General features: G+C 34.4%; 1 non-coding gene across 1 annotated transcript; it reads left to right on the forward strand.

The window, feature by feature from the left end:
* The first annotated feature begins 3,046 nt into the window (after window positions 1-3,046).
* TRNAV-UAC (transfer RNA valine (anticodon UAC)) lies at window positions 3,047-3,118 on the forward strand. The gene has a single exon. It is a non-coding gene; the product is annotated as a tRNA-Val (tRNA).
* Window positions 3,119-22,623: the final 19,505 nt, after the last annotated feature.

A 22,623-nucleotide genomic window follows, 5' to 3' on the forward strand; every position in this document is an offset into this window, starting at 1 on the left:
TAAGGTACAATGATGTAATATACCATATGGGAAATATAGTCAATATTTTATAATTTTATATGAAGTATAACCTATAAAAATATCAAATCACTATGTTGTACACCTGAAAACTATATAATATTGTAAGGCAACTATACTTCAATTAAAAGAAAAGAATTTCATTAGATATATTTTCCTATTCATTAGTCCTATGTCTAATATGCTGCTCAATGCCTCCATTTAATTCTTTTCAATTGTTCAATTATAATTTTCATTTTTAAATTCCTTTTTTGCTGATTGCTTACTTCTGTGACTTCATCCTTTATTTATTTAAATATGTCATGTATAGGCTTTCTATATTCTGATTCTAACAGATCCAGTATGTGAAGTCTTTGTGAATCTAAATCTGTTGCTAATTGTTTCTGCTGACTCTCATTCATAGAGGCTTGTCTCCTCCTGTGCTTAGTGCTCTTTGTGAGTTCTTTGAGCTTGAAAATCTGTGGGAATCCCAAAAGTGTCAGTGGGATGCTTTTCCTACTCCTCCTTGTAGCCAGGAGGTACCACAAACTTGGCATACTTTCAATTGCCCTCTGAAGTGGACATGGTAGTCCCAAGCTCAGATATACCACCCATAGTGGGCTCAAAGCACTTATCTGGACACCAGTGGTTCTTTGAATATCTGCCTGGAAGCATCCCTGACTCCCATCTCCCAGTACATACTTTTCTGAGCTCTGGACCTGTACACTTTGGTTTGTTAGTTTGGAAGGTAATGGTAGAGGATGGTCCTTGAGGGGGAAACAGGTGTGATTTATGCAGAATCTAGTTGTTCTAAAGCAGGAGAATGCCCCAGATCTTCTAGTCCAGCACACTGCAAGCAGCATACATTTATTCAACTCGATTCTTAAATTATGTTCTGCTTCTCACATCCTAGAAGTACTGTCCCTTGTCCATACCATATCATCCTTCTGAATGGAGTCCTGTTGCTTCTCCTTAGCACCACCAACTCAAGACCAAAAACAAGAGGTAATAAGATTTTACATCACAAGGTAAGATCATTAACAACCTAAAATGTAATGTTATAAATCCTCAGCTGCTGATGAATTATGCCTGTCTCTCTTCAGCTTGGACTACCTTATACTTATCTGGCTTGCCACACCTACAAATAACCCTGTTCTTTCTAGTGCAAATCAATTTAGCTTCTCTTTTTCCAACCATGTACAGAGGTCTAAATCTTTCTGACAAAATAGTATAAAATCACGCATATATGGAACTAAGACAGTTTTTCCCAAAAAGAGATTCTCTCACTCCTCCTTTTTTTCCTTTCTTCTCACCCTTTACCTTTAGATAATAGATGTCCCCTTTACCTGTAGATAATATATGTATAGTCACATGTGAGAGACAGGTGTGTTGTTATATTTTATCAAGTGGCAACAAAAAAAAATTCCTTAAAGTTTTAAAAGTTGACCACAGAGGAAACTGGTCAAAGATTATCCTTGAGATCACTTTCATCTTTAAATGGCTATTATTTATGAAATGGAAACTTCCCTGAGGTTAAGAGGCAAGTCACTTCATATATTTGTCATTAAAAAGAAAAATAATGATCTTGTAGATTTTGAATTCCTTTTTATAAGCATATTAACCAAATAACATGTGATGAAGAAAAAAACAGAACCAAAGGAATATGAGAAAGACATTCCAGTACCATCTGGGAAGTCAAGGCAATGCTTAAGTCATCTCATGTGGTGGTAGATAGGCATAGATTACATGCCAAGGGTGCAGGGATTTACAAAGTAAAAGTTTTAAGCTTACATCAAGTACCTTTTCTGTTACTTCCTCTTCAAGCACTAATAAGTTGGGTATAGCCTCCTCCTAAATAATCCACTCCTTTCCAAGTATGATCATATTCTTCCACAAAGATTTAAAAGTCTTGGGACTCAAACTTCAGAGTTGTTTCTATTGCAATACAATACAATATTCCTTTGTGTCACAAGTTAACATACAAATAAATATTAATGGGTAACAATAAACTTTTTTTAAAAGACCTTGATATCAACCAATTAGGCACAAATTATTACAACAGAGAACATAGAAGGATTTGTATAGCTGTAAAAGACAATTGTGTGAATAATGTGCATGATTAAAGCCAATGTATTTTTTTCCAGACCTCCTACAGCACTGCTTTTGATAAAAGTATACCACAAACTTACTAAGATTATGTCTATGTTACAAAGCCTGACAATTTTTAGGGTATGGGTTATATATATAGTGATGATGGGAAGGTATCAATGAGATTCAGCAGCACTAAGGCAAATGGTTTTATTTCAGAAGGAGTGAGAGGGGAGAGATCAGTCACTATGAGGTAGGAGATAGATGGCCCCCTGGGCCAGACAGCTGGGGTCTGTCAAGTAGAGTAAAACTATGAAGCTTTGTTCTCACCCAGACACTCCAAGGACAAAGCTAATGGCAGAAGCCGAGCTCTGCTGAAGTAAAGAGATAAGACGACCACTCCTGAGGTCAAGGAAAACTTCCCTGTCTGGACATGAGCAGGAAGGCTCTTTGGGGGTCAAAAAGGGAGGGGGCACTACCCCATAATAAGTGTGGACATGCACCCACAGGTCTCTGTGGTGGGATCTGTCTTAGCATAAAGATGTGCACGCATGTTGCGGAGTGTCCTAGAACAGGTCAGATGTGGGAAAAGAAACAAGATAACTGGCAAAGGTAAACAAAGACCTGGAAGGACTGTCCTATATAAGTGATTTAAATCACTTCTTTACTGAGCTCCTCATTGAGGACGCCTGCACTTCCCTCCGGGTGTGTATTTCTGCCCAGCTTCTGACTTACTTTGCTTCTCCTCCTTAGAGAGGATGACCATACCCCTTCTTTCTGGGTGTGTATCTCTGCCTAGCTTCAGTCTTAAATAACCAACCTGTTTCTCTGTGTGCTCTCCCACTTGTGCTGTGTCTCTAATAATAAACTTTGTACCTGTATTTACAGTTTTTGCCTCTTTGAAACATTCTTGCTTTCAAATGGGGGAAAGAGCCAGGGCCACTTTTCTTCTAGCCTCTAGTCCCTGGTGGTCTAATGGCTAGGATTCCTGGTTTACATCCAGGCTACCCAGGTTCAATTCCTGGGCAGGGAACTAAGATCACTGCTGTCTCTCCGAGATCAACTGGAGAGTTAAAGAGTTTAGTCTATACATAACTTCCAGGAAAAGTCACAGTATGTGCCTTCATTTCCTTTTAGTGTACAATAGTTTGAGGTTGCAAAGCACGCACACCAAAACTGTTTCACTGAATAAATGCAAGTTAGTGGTTTTTGTTTTCCTTCACTCCTTGTGTGACAGCAGTGAGCTTTGAGACTTTCACCTGAACCTGAACTTAGCTAATACATATCCATCTAATTTTTGTGAATTAAATTATAACTAAATACACTAGGAAGCCAGGCTACTGAAATTAATTGTATTACAAAACAAAATGTTACTGTAATACTGCTGTTGACTCCTAGTGCACTGCTCCCCAAACTTTCATGCTTAACTGATCTTTACCATTTTGTCATGCCTTCGCACAGTGTACTACCATTTACTTAGCATTTTTCTTTTTAAGATATCAATCTTTTTAAGATACCCTTCTATCTCTCATGAAATTTAGATTTGCATGTACTTACATTTTACTAAGGGGCATACAATAAATAAGTAGTAACTAAAATTTAAAAGAAGATTGTTCATATGCCTCCTCCTAATATTTTCAAATTCTACCACTAGTATGTTATCCTACCTTGGAAAATGCTAATTTAACTATATTTTTGTATGCTGTACATTTTTTAATATTGTATTTTCTCTTAAACAATGTGTGCTTATCAGTACTTATTAAAGAGAAGTCATGAATGAATACAAAAATATAGGTAGAGGGCATGGTTCAACAACATATTTTGTCTTTAGGTAATAGTTACATAGAAATATCTGTCCAAGGTTTACGAGATATCCAAGAAAATAAGAAAAATGAAATAACAATATTATCCTTTTTTTTTCAGCCTTATGTTGAATATTTGATGCTGTACAACTTTCAGACTGATAAACTATGCATCCCTTCCAGTTCAGAATGGGTCTATTCATGTATCTTTCAATGAAGATACAGTTTCAAAGTTCAGATTATTCTTAAAGAAAAATGACATTCTTTTAAGTTCCATTAGTTTATTAGACCTTCTAACTTGATAAATCAAAAGATAAAAGACCACTATATAAACATCTATGACATAAGGAATTTCTGAGACTCTTATTTATTGGCTACAACATTTTGCTAACAAAACTGAGTAAATTCCATACGTTCATTGTGTTTCGAAAACCTATAAACATACCATGAAGAAAAGCTATGTGCATAGATTACAGATGGTCCTAATGTTTACAGTAGCTAGATTATTTAATAGTTTAAGCAAAGGATACTTATGAATGCTTCAAAAGATAAGCAAAAAAGAAATGCTAAAATCATCAAATATATTATAGGTAACAGCTCTTAGAAAATGTACTTAAAAGAGTAGTTAAACTGTACAAACATACAGCAATGAGATTACTGTATTTTATATAATAAATTGTTTCACAATTGGTTGAATTTTCTCACAGTAAAATCTTTCAATGAAAGCTTTCAAAAAATAAAACAAAAACTTGATTACTTAACATGATTTAAGATTAGTTAAATTAAAATGTATGTTAAATTTCATTGGGCCAAGATTAGAAGAATAGTCCTATTATCTTTCAAGAAGAAACTGAAATACAGAGAAATAGTGAAGATAAAATACCTGCAAAAAAAAGGAGAAATGAAAGATATAAAGATGAGAAAAAGTAATTTTAGAAATAATAAATATTATACTGGAAAATTAGCCCAATATCAAATATTATATATAGTCTAAAAATAAAAAACACTCTTATCTAGAAATACAACTAATATTATTAAGTATCATTCCTATCTCCAGTAACTATACCTTGTTAATTTTTGTAGACTGTTGGATCTTAATTTTTTTATAAATGGGGAAAGGATATTGCTACTTCAGGTTTCCAGTCTGGCATGTAAGGAGCTTAGAAGTCATCACTCCATGCTAACAACAAGTAAAAAGTTAAACAAATTGAAAAAAAAGACGTCTTCTTAGATACAGCCAAAAAGTGAGGTCACAAGGCAAAATGATGCCTCCTAAATTGGAGAGACAGGTCCATACAGAGAATCAGAACTTACTAAAGCAGAAACCTACTAGCAGAAACCTCCACGGAAACCAGTCCAGGGTAGGAAAATCTAACTTGTAATTGACAAATTGCTCGAGGCTCAGTGTGGACAAGGCTGCAAGTTAAAAACTCCAAGGGGACATAGTCACAGGGGAACTCACACACTTGTGAGTTTTACCTCTAGGAGCTCTACCTGGTTTTCAGTGAATATCAAAGAAAAATCCCCTTATTCTTCTAGCAGGAGGAGCATTTTGAAATACACCAGAGCATTCTGTTCTTCTTAACAAGGCCTGACCTCAGAAGAAACTATTTTTACCAAAAACTAACCTAATAGCGTTTTACAGAACCTATCCTACCCAAGGAAAGGGAAATACCCATCTCCAGCCTACTCTAGCTATCCTGTCCCACCTACAGGGGTAATAAACAACTTAGAGGCACTGGTGAAATTCACAGCCCAGGGATACCAGCTCAACAAAAGACTGAGACTTAATCATAATACTAGAGATGGTTCAGCGCCCCCCTGCCAACACATTACTAAAGATCTATTTACCATAGTTCCTTTAACCCAGTACATCATGTCCACCTATCAACAAAAAATTAGAAAACATACTAAAAGGCAAAAAATAAATAAATAAATAAATAAACTGAGCAAATGTCAGAATCAAAGTCAGAACAGCAGGAGTACTGCAAATAAACTATGATTAATATGCTAAGTGCTTTAATGAGAAGAGTAGACAAATTGGAAGAGTAGACAAGATGGATAATGTAAGTCAAGAGATTAAAATCCTAAAAATAAAGAAGAAACGCTAGAGATCAAAGACAGTGTATCAGCAATGAAGAATGCCTTTCATGGGCACATAAATAGACTGGACATGGCTGAGGAAAGGATTTCTGAGCTTGAGGATATGACAAAACTTCCAAAACTATTTTTAAAAAAGTAGAAAAAAACTACATAAAAAATACAGAACATATACAAACTGTGGAACAACTGCAAGATGTGTAACATATGCTTTATGTAAATATCAGAAGGAGAAGAAAGAAAAAGAAGAAATAGTCAAGGAAATAATGATTGAGAATTTCCCCAAATTAATGTCAGATACCACACCACTTTTCCAGGAAACTCGGAGCACACCAAGCAGGGCAATACAAAAACAAAAATAAAAACAAAAAAAAGAAAAAATTATTCCTAGGCACATGATACTCAAACTACAGAAAATCAAAGATAAAGAAAAAATCCTGAAAGAAGACAAAGGGGAAAAAATTTGTAACTATAGAGGAGCAAAGATAAGAATTACATCTGATTTCTCTGAAACTATGCAAGCAAGGTGAGTAAACTTAAATACTGTAGGTGTTAAGAGAGGAAAAAAAAAAAAACACCAACCTATAATTATGTCCCTCTGAAACTCTTCTTCAAAGGTGAAGGGACTTTCTCAGACAAACAAAAATTGAGGGAACTTCTTGTCAGTAGACCTGTCCTGGAAGAAATGTTAAAAGAAGTTCTTCAGTAAGAAGGAACATTATATAGGTAAGAAATGCAGATCTACATAAAGAAAGAAAGAGCAGAAAGAAGATATAAGTGAAGTAAAATAAAACCTTTTACTTTACTTATTCTTAATTGATCTAAGAAGTAACACTTTTTTCAAAATAATAATAGAAACTATTATGTATGCTTATGTATAAATATGTGTATGAATGCTTACGCATAAGTGAAATAAATGACGGTAATGATACAAGAAACAGGAAAGAAAAATTAGCAATTATTGTTACTATAAGGTACTTGCAGTAACCATGAAGCAGTATAGTGTTATTTGAAAATGGACTTGGATTAGTTGTAAATCTATATTGCAAACTCTTGAGCAACCACTAAAAAAAGTAAAAAAAAACAAAAAAACAAGAGAAACAGAGAAAAAAGAAGTACAATTGGTATGCTAAGGAGAGAAAATGTAATCATATAAAATGCTCATTTAAAACCATGAAAGTCAGATAAAGTGTGAAAGATAAAATTAGGAACAAAGAACAGGGGCAACAAATAGAAAACAGCAACAAATAGCACAGATATTAATCCAACTATATCAATAATTACTTTAAACATAAATGGCCTAAAAACACCAATTAAAAAAAAGACATTGTCAAAGGGGATTCCCCCCTCAAAAAGAGAAAAGACCTAACTGTATGTTGTCTAGAAGAAACCCATTTTATATTAAAAGTAAAGGGATGGAGAAAGATACCACATTAACACGAATTAAAAGAAAGTAGAAGCAGCTATTTTAATTTCAGATAGAGCAGTCTTCAGAGCAAGGAAAGTTATCAGGGATAAAGAGGGAAATTACATAATGATAAAAGGGTCAATATTATAAGAATACAATAATCCTTAATAAGTATATGCCACTCTACACCTATTAGAATGGTCAACATCCAAAACACTGATGCCAAATACTGGTGAGTATGTGAAACAACAGGAACTCTCATTCACTGCTGGTAGAAATGCAAAATGGTGCAGCCACTTTGGAAAACAGTTTGGCAGCTTCTTACAAACCTAAACACATTCATCATATAATCCAGCAATCTTGCTCCTTGGTATTTGCCCAAATAAATAGAAAACTAAGTTTATAGCAGCCTTATCCATAATCGATAAAACTTGGGAGCAACCAAGATGTACTTACTAGGCAAATGGATAAATAAACTGTAGGACATCCAGATAATGAAATATTACTCAGTGCTAAAAAGAAATGAGCTATCAAACCATGAAAAGAAATGGAGGAAATTTAAATGCATACACTATGTGAAAGAAGCCAATTTGAGAAGATTCCATACTGTATAATCCCAACCATATTATATTCTGGAAAGGCAAAACTATGGAAACAGTAAAAAGTTCAATAGTTGCAAGAGTTAGGGGTGAGGCAGGGATGCACAGGCAGATCACAGAGGATTTTTAGGGCAGTGAAACTATTCTGTATTATGTTACAATGGTGGGCACAGATCAAAATACATTTGTCAAAAACCCACAGAATGTACAAAACCAAGAGAGAAACCTCATATGAACTATGGATTTTGGGTGATAATGATGTATCCACGTAGGTTCATTGATCGTAACAAATGTACCAACGTAGCGTGAAATGTCAAAAGCTGGGGAGGTTGTATGGGTGTGGAAGTGTGAGTATATGGGAACTCTCTGTATTTTCAGCTCCATTTTGCTAATGAACCTAAAACTGCTCTAAAAATAAAGTTTATTAAATTTTTTAAAAGATTATTCCCAATGCTATGCAAATAAAGCAGGCCCTGCCAATGTGCATATCATTCTCTAATAAAGTTAGACAGTGAGGAAAATGAACTATTTGTTAAGGAAAAATTAAACAATTATTGGTAAAGCACAGCATTTTCCAAGGCACTCTTCAAAAGAAATTTTCCTTTCATAAGTAATTTTGAGAAATTCCATCCATTATATTCTCTCTTGGCAAGCAACAATGTATACTTGCTAATAAGTCCTAAAGTAAAGAAAGTTACTGGGGCTTCCCCGGTGGTGCAGTGATTAAGAATCCACCTGCCAATGCAGGGGACACGGGTTCGTAGCCCTGGCCCGGGAAGATCCCACATGCCACGAAGCAACTAAGCCCGTGAGCCACAACTGCTGAGCCCGCGAGCCACAACTGCTGAGCCCGCGTGCCATAACTACTGAAGCCCTTGTGCCTAGATCCCGTGCTCCACAACAAGGGAAGCCACCGCATTGAGAAGCCCACGCACCACAACAAAGAGTAGCCCCCGCTCTCTGCAACTAGAGAAAGCCCGCGCGCAGCAACGAAGACCCAACACAGCCAAAAATAAATAAATAAAACAAATTTATTTAAAAAAAGAAAGAAAGTTATTTAATGCAGTTATTTAATGCAGTGTTTATTTATTCAGCAAACACTTACATAGCATTTCCTTTGCAGGAGGTACTCTTCTAAGCATTTTTTCAAATATTAACTCTTAATTAAACTTCTCGTAAGAATGAACTCAGAATTCTCCTAAGAACTTTTTGAGGGAGTCATTATTATTATTTCCATTTTACAAATGAGGAAAAGTGTCACAAAGATACTAAGTTACCCAAGTCAGCAGCTAGTAAATTGTGGAGCCGGGATTCAAATAAACATGTGTAAGCATGGAGCCACATTTCAATGTAAAACTATGGAAATAAAATGGAATTAGTACTCTGATATACTTTGAGAATTAATGGTAGTATATCACATTATAGTTTTCAAAAATGTTTCCTTTGGTTTTCTCATTTGGAAGTACAATCACCCTAGGGATATGAGTCACAGAGACGTTTTATAAATATTAAATGATTTTTCCAAGATTTCAGAGCTAATAAGTGATGAAGTTGAAATTTCAGTTTTGATTTACTGAATTCTGAAGTCTGTTCTCTTTGCAATATGCTCTGCTAGGAACAACAGGACTTTCTGCTATGCAATGAGGATAGGCAAGGGCGGGGTGAGGGGATGATGGGCTTTAAGACTGGAAATGGATTTGAAGGCCAATTGTAAAAATTGGAAGGAGTCTTACTTCCAGGCTAGGGTGTTTGGACATGATTGAGTAGAAGAAAACGGTGGTTTCATGGGAGTGTTTTTTTCACTGCTCAGGGGGACAACTGAAGCAGTTCACTGTAAACGTGAATCTACATAATACGAACAATGTTTGGAAATGTTTGGAATAAAGAATGAATGGAAGCTGGAAGAACCGCAAAATTATTAAATTAGCATTGTGGTCTAAAATAAAAGGTTGTCTGATCAAAATAACCGATATTTTATGCCCCCTAATTATATGAAAGAAGGTTTACATATGTAACATTAGAGTTAAAAATAAACACATTTACACAAAAATTGAGTCATTTTCTATTTACCATTTTTATACATCTCTATTATCCTATTTCATCTATAGGCAGAGTGAAGTTCCTTCTTGGCTTCTCTTCAGGAAGAGAACACTAATTGCTCCTTTGGACCAGAGAGATTACGGCTCCCCTATTGCACACAATAGGGGAGCATGTGCTGTAAATCTATACGGACTCGTTTGTTAATGATATGTCCTTTATCTGCATTTTACAATAAGGAGTACGTTTTCTTAAAAGCATTTGGGCTCTTTTCAACTTATTTTAAAGCCAACAAATACAAAAGAACAGGTCTTGACACAATTATATAGTGCTGTTTTCACATGATTAGGGCAACTTGACAAATACTCAGCACTGAAACAGAGCTCCAAACCATGCTGTTCGCAAGGACATACTCATAGCCTCAATAGACTTTTCAAAGTTGTGACAAGAACATAATGCAAGAATCCCTCGGAAAAAAAAAAAAGCAGCAGCAAAGCTGAGGAATGGAAAATCAATTGTGACCATGAAATATATATGCATAGAGTTTTTAATATGATTTTTTAATATTGGATAACCAACCCAAAACAGCTACATATGTTCCCATCTTTGGGTATGAGTTCAGCCTTCAATAAAATGATCTCATAGGCCAACACACTCACCGAATACTTGCGGAACACTAGGACTGTTTTCAGGCAGGCTATTGTGCAAACAGGGTCAAGGCACTACAAGGATCTCTAGCCTGGCCTGTGGGTAGAGTGCACATTTTGAGCCCATTTCTGCCGGCACTGTCAGTTTATTAAGCTGCCGGCTGCCTGCAGTTTCTATTCTCATTTCCATTCTCTTGCTTTCAATGTTTTTGGAATCAGTTGAAGTTGAAACATCTTGGAAGAAAAGTTTGGTTTTTTGAACCCCCTGGTTTCAATTATTTTTAAATCTGACGCACAAACACTGCTTTTAAAGATATGTGACTGAAGTGCCAAATAAGGCTCTTTTGATTTTTTGAAATACATGTGGTTGAAATTTGAGACCTGGCTGCTGCCAAGCTGCAGTTCAGGGAATAGAATACTGGCACAAGAAAACGAGCTGTTGTTCGGAGGATAATGTCAGAAGGAACTGTCCTACAGAAGGAAAATGTAAATTTTCATGATTTAGCTCATGCTTGTGGGACAATTCCATAATCCTTTGTTAAACATGTAAAAGTTGAAATGCTGACTCTCCTGTTGTTTATTCAGGTTCTCAGCTGTAAGTTTCTCATCTATAATAAGTCAGACTTGCCTTGAATTTTTATAATGGTAATTTTTTAAATTACATTCACAAGATACCATGACACAAATTCAAACAGGTCCATTTTGTTTTTTAAGTGTAACATGAAGGCAAGAGGTATTGATTTCTCAGAGAAAAGTTACAGTACTTTACAGTAGTACAAACTCCTCCGATACAACTGGAGTTGTGGTAAAAATCATTCAGGCTAACATGTAACTCAGGGAGAAAGTATCAAAGTATAATTTACCTATTTGTGGCAGGTACTCTAAGTGGGTGCCTCCAATAAATATATTAGAGCATTCATTGTGTAAGTCACTATAATTCATCATCTAGTATTTTAGCCAATGCTACACATAAAAAGAAAAATCAACAGTGCTATCGTTTTTTGACTAGCTAATGATAGATGCCACATCTAGCAAAATATGCCAGGAATTCATATCAACTGGAAAGATATAAAAGTTGAAACTAGATTGTGCTGCTGAAGAAGACCATGAAGAAATAGCAAAATCATACAGGAAAACTAACATGCAATAAAATCAAATAGGGGCAAATTTGAAGAATCAAAACAGGAATAGAAAAAGAACTATTTATTTATTTATTTTAACAACTTTATTGGAGTATAATTGCTTTACAATGGTGTGTTCGTTTCTGCTGTATAACCAAGCGAATCAGCTATACGTATACATATATCTCCAAATCCCCTCCCTCTTGCGTCTCCCTCCCACCCTCCCTATCCCACTCCTCTAGGTGGACACAACACACCCAGCTGATCTCCCTGTGCTGTGCAGCTACTTCCCACTAGCTATCTATTTTACGTGGCATGGGCATATATACACTACCAAAAAGAACTCTTAAACATTTCCCAGTGTATTACCAAATCCTTAGAATTGGTTACCTCAGACAAATAGGACCAGTGGAGCAAAGCAATACTATTGGGTTGACCAAAAAGTTTGGTCAGGTTTTTCCATAGCAGCTTATGGAAAAACCTGAAAGAAATTTTTGGCCAACCCAATATTATTATTTTTTGCACATTCTGTATTGTTTGAATTACTTGTGCAATAACTGAACATATATTACTTTAAAAATAAATAGTTATTAAAGTTGGCTTTTCTTAATTCGATATAAATTTCCAGAATCACCATACTCTTCCAAAAGTATTTACTATGCACTTGCACTTTACAGTAACATAAAAAATCTGAAGATAACAGGTCTCTTTGGAAGCTTATGCTAAAGCTGCAATTATATGACATCAGATCTCCAGATTAAATGCAACAACTTAAGTCAGCTAAACATATGCTTGGCATTATAGAGCTGAATGTCCAGATAAATTAACACAATGTTTACTATTTACCCAGATGCATGAATAGTAAACAAAGACACTATCTACAAGTATGAAAGAAGGACAAAATAGATACATATGATATGACTTAAATTCATAAAATGTATCAATATAGTATCATATGGGAAATAATTTGAGAAAATAGTTGAGGGTGATAAGAGCATTTTATGAATACTATGTGTTCATGGGAGAGACTAGAGTAGAAAGTGTTATTTCCCTAATTTATCTTAAAAGTCTTCCAGAAAAAAAATTAAGATTTCAAAAATGGTTTTTGGAAACTATCAATATATAATATTTTAGTAAGCTTAAGAGGATGACAGATTTGAATTCAAGGTTTGAAAAGAAACACAAAGGCAGACACTGACTAGTGGCAAAAAGGAATTATGATACAAGGACTGATAACACCATGGTTAACATCTAGAGTATTCACCCCGCAGGAAAGCCCACTCTCCTCCAGAAGCCATATTTGGCACTTTTATGAATACCTACAGTTGTATAAATCATGTTGAAAGTGTTTAAGTACCCCTTATTTTGACCTATTTTTACTCTCTCCCTAAACAGACAAGTGGACCTGAAAGAATATTGACTTAAGAAGTTTAAAGGGAAAGAGCACCATCATAAATGCCTTAATTTACCTTCTAAAGTTTAAGGATTTGATGGACTAGTATAATTTGTGACATGAATCTTGTTAAATCAGCACTCTGTTAAGAGAAGCCACTATCATTTCACTATAAGAAACAGAACATCTTTTTTTGGTTGTTTTTTAAGTTGGCTAGTTTTATTACCTAAGTAATGCATTCATGTTGTGTTGTTCACCACCAGATTGAGCCACATCTTATGCAGATCCACATGCAGGTCACTTCCAAGCACTGAGGACCATTGTCTATGACTAAAGATTTCAAAGACTTCCTGCCTAAAGAAGTTCATGGTTCAGGTTTAAAGCACTTAATTTTCATAAACTATATTTAAGGTGATAGTTATTGCTCCTATTTATTACACAGATATATGCAAATTCTTGCGTTTAAGCAGGTTGGCTGTCTTTCACACAAAGTATGAATTTATCTGTTATAGCTCCATGCTACCACCTAGAAAAGTATTTGTTTATTTTGGGGGCTGAAATAAGGGGATTTATAAATAATTCTGGATTTCATGGACAAAAACAAACATTTTTTTCTGATTGAAGATAGAGGGTAAAACATACAAAAATTCTCTCTTCTATTCCCAAAATATAGAAATATATTATATAAAGATAATTATAATTATTAAATAATAATTATATAAAATATAAGTAAATAAATTTATAATTATTAAATATAATTAATATATAAATACAAAATATAGATAATGGCTTCTTTTTTGTTTAAAATATAGAGACAAACTCATAAACTAAACAGGTATATAACCATGAAGTAGGAAAGGATAACTTAGAAAAAGTAAAAGGAAGAGAAAGAAAGCAACTGAAAATATAGTCATATAGCCTATGAATAGAGCCAAATACAGGCTATGAGGTCACAGGCTACACCTATATAAACGGAGCCAGATCTGTACCCTCTTCCCACAAAAAAGGAAAAGAAAGAAACTACCAGACTATTGCCCAGCACAGATGAAAAGTTAGTTGTGTGTGGCATGAATATGAGGTATCACATAGACCAAGAGTTTTAAGCCAAACATTTACCATGTTCAAGCCACGTACTTTATAAGCCGAGAGCAGAAATAAACAATTGCAATAAACAGTAAGCAATTATATAGACAGTCACAAACCCACATAGGGGAAGTTTACAGACAAGATTTAAAAAGAACAAAAGTACATGTATTACTGATGTGACAAATATTTATTAAGTACCTACTATGTGCCAGGAGCTCTGCCAAGTGCTGAGGAAACAACAGTTTTTTAAAAAGAAGTTAACAAATCAAAGCCTTCATGAAGCAAACATTATGCACCAGCAGGAGTAAAATCAAACATACAATAAACTGATAAAACATAAGAGGGTTCATTTTCTCCAACAGGAGAGAATTTGAACCCAGAAAATTAAGTTAATGAAGTAATTTAAGAAAATGCTAAGAGAACTATGTTTAAATATCTCAAAGAGATAAAAAGAGAAAAGCTTTTTAGGAAAGATAATATGTGGTTACAAAACAGCAGACAGGAAAATGAACAAATTAGACATTTGGGAATGAAAAAAACATAGTCGTTAGGGAAATTTAAAAATCCTTCAAACTACAGGCTAAATCTCGCTTAAAGAAACTTAAACACAAAATTAATAAGTTAGAAGACAAAACTAAGGAAATCTCCCAGGAGGAGGAAGGGGGAGGGGGAGAGAGAAAGAGAGATTAACAGACATGAGGAAAAATTTGAGGAATTCATATATCTGCCTAATTCCAGAAAGAAAAGAAAAATAGAAAGACCACATAGAGGTAATATTTGAAAGATATAAGAGCTGAAATTTGCCCAGAACTAATGATGTGAATCTTCAGGCTAAAAAAAATCCACCAAATGCCTAATCTACACCTCTACACATCATAATGAACTTTGCTACTTTTGGCGGCAACAAAAAATTTTTTAATATTCCAGTAAAAGACTAATTTTCTGTAAGGAAACTTCACCAATTAGATTGATGGCAGACTTCTTATTCTCAGAAAGACATGGCAGAAATCAGACAATAAATATATTTAGATGGCTGTGGGAAAAGTACCTTGTCTTCATTATATGCTTTGTCAGACATATGCCTTGTCACCCTCAAGAGTTAGGGTGAATTAAAGCATTTGTATAAATTTAGGACACAGAAATTTTAGTCATTTCCTCACCGAAAAAAAAATATATAAAGGGCATATTTCAGCAAGGAGAAATTAACTATGTAGTAAGCCACAGAAATAAAGCTTCCACAAATTCCAAGTAATTGATATTCTAAGACTGTCTTCTCTTATCACAGTCCTATGAAGTTAGAAGACAGAAATTAACAGAACTAAAACGAACCAAAAAAGGACAAAAATACCAAATATTTGAGAGCCAGAAAAGTCACATCCAAGTAATCTAATAATCCATGAGTTAAGAAAAGAAAATCATATTACACTGACCAGGACCTCCAGTAATTAATGCTTTGAGCAGGAGGGGTGATAGTGGGCATCACTTTTTTAAATGCTTCTGAAGTTAAAAATTAAGCACTATTGTTTGCATTAAGTTTTGGTAGATACACACAAGCAGGTTAAGTAAAGTTCCCTTCTACTCTTAATACACAGACACACAAACACACATAGACACCTGCATGTGTGCACAATATTGAATGGTATTGAATGCCTTTTCTGTATCTATTGAGATGATCAAGAATTCTGCTAATAGAGTGATGAATTTGCAGTGATAAGGTAGTATAAAAAGTACTGTCGAATCTTCCTTGCATAAATATTATTAGTTCTGATGTATTTTTAAATACTTCACATATTTTTCTCAAACACAACCAAATTCGATTATGTCATCTCAATGAGATGTCTGACATTAGTATCTGTAAAATGCCATTTGCTCTATTTACTAGATCTTTTATTTTATTAAGAAGATAAGTTGAAACTCATGTTAAATATTCAAACATTATTGTCAATGCAGTGAAAAGAATTTCTCTAATCCCCATTTTCTTGCCCATGAGAATCACTCTTAATAGTGTCCATGTGACCTATGAATTTATCATTTTAACATAAACTCACATACATTTTAATACTGTTCTGGGAATTGATTTTTCTACTTAAAATATATTTAAGAGATCTTTTTTATGTAAACACAAAGACCAACTCTTCTTTTTAATAGTTGCATAATATTCCCTGGTATAGGTATTGCATAATCAAATGCAAGATATTAAGGTAGTTGCCAGTTTTTGCTATCATAAACAGGGCAGCAGAAACCATCTTTGTAGATATGTCCTTGCACACATCTATAAGTATACCACGTGATAAATTCCTAGTAGTGAAGTTTCTGGGTCAAAGTAATGTACATTTTTATAGGTATTGTCAAACTGCCATTAAAAGAGATGAAAATAATTTCAACTTTGCCACCTTTGAATGAGAATTATTACGTCTCCATTCTGTACACTTAACATACCATATGTATTAATAGATATTTCAGTCTTTAAGAAAATAAGTGAAAATCAAGTTCTTATTATCTTAATTCTCATTTCTTTGATTATGAGTCAGATTATGCAGTTCAGTGGAAAGGTAGTCCACTTGCATTTCTTTTGGGTGTTTTGGTTACCCAATATTAAAAATCACATGTAAAACTATATACATGACACATTTCATGGTCACAATTAATTTTCCATTCTTCAGATTTGTCCTTTTTTGGAGAGATTCTTGCATTATGTTCTTGCCACAACCTTGAAAGTCTATCAAGGCTGTGCTATGTCCTTGTGAACAGCATGATTAAGAGTTCTGTTTCAGTGTTAAGTATTTGTCAAGTTGAATCAATCGTGTAAAAGCAACACTATGTAATTATCTTAAGACTTATTATTTTGTATTTGTTGGCTTTAAACTATTAAGTTAAAAAGAGTCCAGGTACCTTTAAGAAAAAGGAGGCCTTATTGTAAAATGCAGATAAAGGACATACTGCGGTTGGCAAATCTGCTTCCTTGCAGACTTACAGCACATGCTTCCCCCACTGTGTGTAATAGGGCAGCCATGGTTCTCTCTTCCTGAAGAGAAGCCAGGAAGGAACTTCACTGGCCTGTTCATGTCTTTTACAAAAATTTCCAGTATGTTATCGACCTTTTTCTTATTGATTTGTTATTCGCATAACTCATAAATAAGACTATATATTGTAAAGGATACATATCCTTTATAATAATTCATTAAAATTAAAAGAAGATGAAAGAGAGGAAGAAGCAGGAAGAAAAGAGGTAACAGGAGCAGGAGGAGGAGAGAAGGTAAGGAAGTAGCCACCTCCCATAGGGACTGATTTCTTTCCACTAACTTGAAACCAAGCAGGACCCTGCAAGGTCTTCCCAGGGACAGAGATCTCCATGCCCCTGGCTCTTGTTTGTAGAAAAGCTTTAGCTTAGAGGGCCTTTCCTGAGTCTCAAAGAGCAAATTTAATTAGAGAAGTGAGAAAATGCAGAAACAAAGAAAAACAGATAAGCAAAATAAAATAATAATAGTTTAGCCATAAATCAAAGTCAAGGACCTTTAGTGTCTCCTCAAGGTCTGTAGATAATATCCTGAGCCGTATCCTAGAGTTGTTTTACTAATAGTAAAACCCCCATCAGGTGGAAAAAGTTAACCGCATGCTGACCACCAGCACACAGACGTCAGTCAGACAAGCTGGAACCAGAAGGCTTATGACTGAGATTCCAGAAACATCAAACTGCTACCTCACCACCAACCAGTCAGAGAATTAAGCACAAGCTGATCACACACCTTGTGACCCTCTCCTTCACACTGTCTTTAAAAGCCCTTCCCCAAAAGCCTTCGGGGAGCTCAAATCTTTTGAGCATGAGCTGCCCATTCTCCTGGCTTGGCCCCGTTATCGGGTATTTCCTATATGTTTTACTTTGCATGGTACACACAAAACGGAGAAAAATCACTACACTAAAATAACCAGCATGATTGAAGGACAGTCAGTAGATCATGCTGTAAAATTTGTAGTCACTGCAGCATAAATTCAGGAATATCTATGAACAATTATCCCAGAAAGAAGCAAAGACTATTCCATTTGGGTGTAGATCCTCAGAGAGACCAACAATATGGTGGTCTACATGGCTAAAGCAAATGATAGTACAAAGGGGATTTTGTTTACAAGTTCTATTTCTGGTCTGCTAAAATATGACAGGTTAATTTTTTTTTAACGTACAGTAAGTTTTTATGAGTTGCTATAAACAATATAATGCACTTTAAAGAAAAAGTCAAAGAAATGTAATTACATAATTAACAAGCATTTATTTGAATAAGGCTAGATAAAAGGGGAAAATTTATTTCAAAGACATTGCTTGCAGATATTTATGTAAAGACAGTTTTCCAGTCATTAAACTATTTTTAATAAATATATAAGAGATAAACCTATATCAAGGTCAAGCTGCTTGAAGAAATATAATTCCTCAAAGGTTTTGATTTAAATCTGTATGTTTGGCCTATCTCCCCAAAGAAGTAACAGAGGTTCAGCCATCTGAGACATATGTTCTCAACCACACTCAAGTTAACCACATTTACTACTGAGAAAGTCAACACCTAAGATGCACAGCAACTGGGAAATGAAATGCCGTAGTCTATGTTTGCTTTTAATATAACCTAATGAGAGCAACACTCACATACACAACAGACTTTAGCCCCATTGTGTACGTACATGCACAGAAATGGCATTTGAGCTTTTTCCTGTTCTCCCTCTCGCTCTCCCCAAAAATGGTACAGTTAAGATGATGTGGGATTTGGCCCGCAAGCTCTAGTTTGCAAATCTCTGCTCTATGTCCTTCACATTGCTTCTGTTATTTCTGAATTTTAATAAAATATATGTATGTTCCAAATTAGCATGTGTTTGTTATTTACCTTTAATAAAAATATTCTTCTATGGGCAAGTTAATTTGGAAAACTCTGAGTTACCCAGTCAGCCCTGACACACAGACTCAGCTACCCCAGCCTCCCACATGCATTTCAAGAGTAAATTCAATATAGTTTAAAATAATTGAGCTCAGTTTGGGCACAGTTCACAACTCTAATCACTATGGCTCAATATATTACTGCATCTGTAAATTCAAACTAAATAATGATAGCACAGTGACTATAAAGATGAAGAAAGAGTGTTTGGTTTACTTTAATATTGTAATTCTATGCACAAATCACTCTCTGAATCTTGCAGAATTTATTTTATTGAAGGCATCCTTCATGTGTTTCTTCCCTATTTTTCAAAAAAATACTTTAATTAAGAAGTACTAATCCATTACTTCTTTGTTTTCTAATTTTTTTACTAGCATAGTTATATACACAAAATTTAACACAAGAAAATTTATCTGTATTTCTTTTTCTGTTATTGTTACTGTTAGTATCTGTTTCATTTCATGATTATTACTAAAAATAATTTTGTTATATAAGGAATATTATAAGATGATCCACTTTGGGGATAATTTACAATATATACAGCACTGTTCCATGGGTTTATTAAGCAAGTATATGCATTTTAAGCATTTATTTACTTAGTAAAAAGTTTAAATGTTTTCAAGGGTAAAAAAGAATTAAGATAAAATTAATCTCAGAAATCAACAAAGTGCCAATAATATATAAGACAAAGTTCAGAGAATACAAAGATTGAAATTTCACAGGACTAATCATATAAAATAACTAATCAGAAATTTCACAGGACTAATAAGATGTAAATAATAAGCAAGCTGCAATCACACAGTAAAAGGGCATAGTTTAGGAAATGTGCATTGTATCTATAAGGACATGGTGAGCTTGAATACTGGCCTCATCACTAATTACATCTGATATAAAAGTGCCTTTTCTCAAAAGAAGCTGGCTTTCATATAAATCTAGTCTTTTCAAACATATCAGAAAGTCAGAGGAGGGACTTTTGTCAAAATTTTATAATTTTATTATCTATTCTGTTAGTCTTTCAAGAGATGAATCACTGGACTCATTAAGTATTATATATCTAAGAACAGGATTATTCATTTGTTTGAAATGAAACATAATAATGAACAACTTAAATTCCTTTAGTATCATCACCTTCTTTAGCATTTAAACATCTTATATGTCTTTAGAGATGTTAATAACATATAGTTTAATTAATTCAACAAACCTATACTGAGAATTGACTAGGCCTGAGAAAGAAATACCAACACAAGGTTTTCCAAGTCCATTCTTCAACCAAAAGTAAAAAGAGGGTTGGAGACAAAATGATAGAGTGAGGAGAAAAGAGAACAGAATATTAGATCACCTCACAGGATCTCAACCGCAAAATATGTGGTATGTAGAACTTAACTAAATTCCATTGTTCTACTGTCAGAGCAAAATGCCTCATTGTTTTAGAAAACTTCGGCTTTGCAAGTGTGGTAATCTTAACAATAAATATGTATATTATTTCTGAGTATTCCTTAACTGATTATTCCTTAACAAGATTTCTTCCTGCATTACACGACAGCTGTCTTACATGTGCTATTCACTGGTTAAACACAAATCCAAAGAACTGTCATACCAAGAGGTTTGGGTGTCACCAGTCTAGGCTATAATGTTAAGATACAATTCCAGAGTTCCTTCATCATTGAGAAAAAAATAAAGGTACAACCTATATATTTCCCCCAAATATTTTAAAATTATGGGTTTTGAATGATTTTGAAAAATCCCTGCAATTATGAATTCCTGGTGCAGTGAAAGAACAGTGCACTAATCAGAAAACCTGGGCTGAAATTTCATTAAGCCACCTAACCTTATTAAACCACCGTTTCTTAAAATAAGCAAATGATACCTGCACTCACAGACTGTTATGAGAAAATAAATCAACAGACAAAGAGAGGTTGGGCAGGAAGAAATTGCTTTTTAAAGATGAAATCTCAGTATAAATAGATTCATTAGGGTAGTGTATCTCTAAACGTAATTTAGGAAAATAAAAGTATCTTCCATCTATGGCTGCTTAGACTGTGCTTAAATATTCACCAGCGGCCAATTTTCTTCCCACCAAATTATTACAAATTAAATAAAAAATTATACAATGATTTAGATGAGTCTCTTTAGAAAGAGATTTCATACATAAACCATATTCTAAATATGACATTACATGATTGTAAATCTGAACCCTCACAAAGTAAATATGATTATGAGATGGTATTTCAGGAAACGTTTTGGAAGAGTGTTTAAGTCAAAGACAAAAAAACCTCAAAATCTTGCAGCTATGATTAAATATGTGAAACACAAACAATTAGTGGAGAATTCAACAATGATGCATTCACTCCATTTTTGGGTTTGTTTTTAACACTGAACATAATATATTCTGTACTTTGTTTTATTTTTAACAATTAATACATGTATATGTTACCTTATAAAATTTGTAATGAAAAGCAACAGTGTCTTCCCTATCCCCACCCCCACCTCAACACAAGTCCCGGTCCCACTAGCCAGAGGCAATAATTTTGGAGTATCTCCTGCTTTTGACATTTACTTCTACAACCCTGAGTACCATGTTCCTCTCTAGTTCTGTTATACAGGGAATATATACCAGTTACCTGCTAATTAGTTACTTGGTGGCTTTCCTATGTAATTGTTTCTCTCACTGTTTTGTTTTTTAACTTCATGTTCTCAAAGTTATTCTTCAATTTCTGTTTTAGATTTTCTAAATCAAAGAACGTTGTTTTTTCCTTTAATTGTTCCTCTTTCCTTCACTGACCTTTTTTTTTTAATTTTTGAATTTTATTTTATTTTTTTATACAGTAGGTTCTTGTTAGTTATCCATTTTATACATAATAGTGTATATATGTCAATTCCAATCTCCCAATTCATCCCACCACCACCACCTCCCCTCCACTTTCCCCCCTTGGTGTCCATACGTTTGTTCTCTACATCTGTGTCTCTATTTCTGCCCTGCAAAACGGTTCATCTGTACCATTTTTCTAGGTTCCACATATATGTGTTAATATACGATATTTGTTTTTCTCTTTCTGACTTACTTCACTCTGTATGACAGTCTCTAGATCCATCCACGTCTCTACAAATCAAACATTCAGAGAAGAGCTAGCACCCATCCTTCTCAAACTCTTCCAAAAATTGCAGAGGAAGGAGCACTCCCAAACTCATTTTATGAGGCCACCAACACCCTGATACCTAAACCAGACAAAGATACTACAAAAAAAGAAAATTACAGACCAATATCACCGATGAATATAGAGGCAAAAATCCTCAACAAAATACTATCAAACAGAATCCAACAACACATTAAAAGGATCATACACCATGATCAAGTGGGATTTATCCCAGGGATGTGAGGATTCTTCAATATATGCAAATCAATCAATGTGATACACCATATTAACAAAC

This window comes from Balaenoptera ricei, chromosome 5 (genome assembly GCF_028023285.1).
Source record: "Balaenoptera ricei isolate mBalRic1 chromosome 5, mBalRic1.hap2, whole genome shotgun sequence".
In the NCBI taxonomy this organism is placed as follows: domain Eukaryota; kingdom Metazoa; phylum Chordata; class Mammalia; order Artiodactyla; family Balaenopteridae; genus Balaenoptera; species Balaenoptera ricei.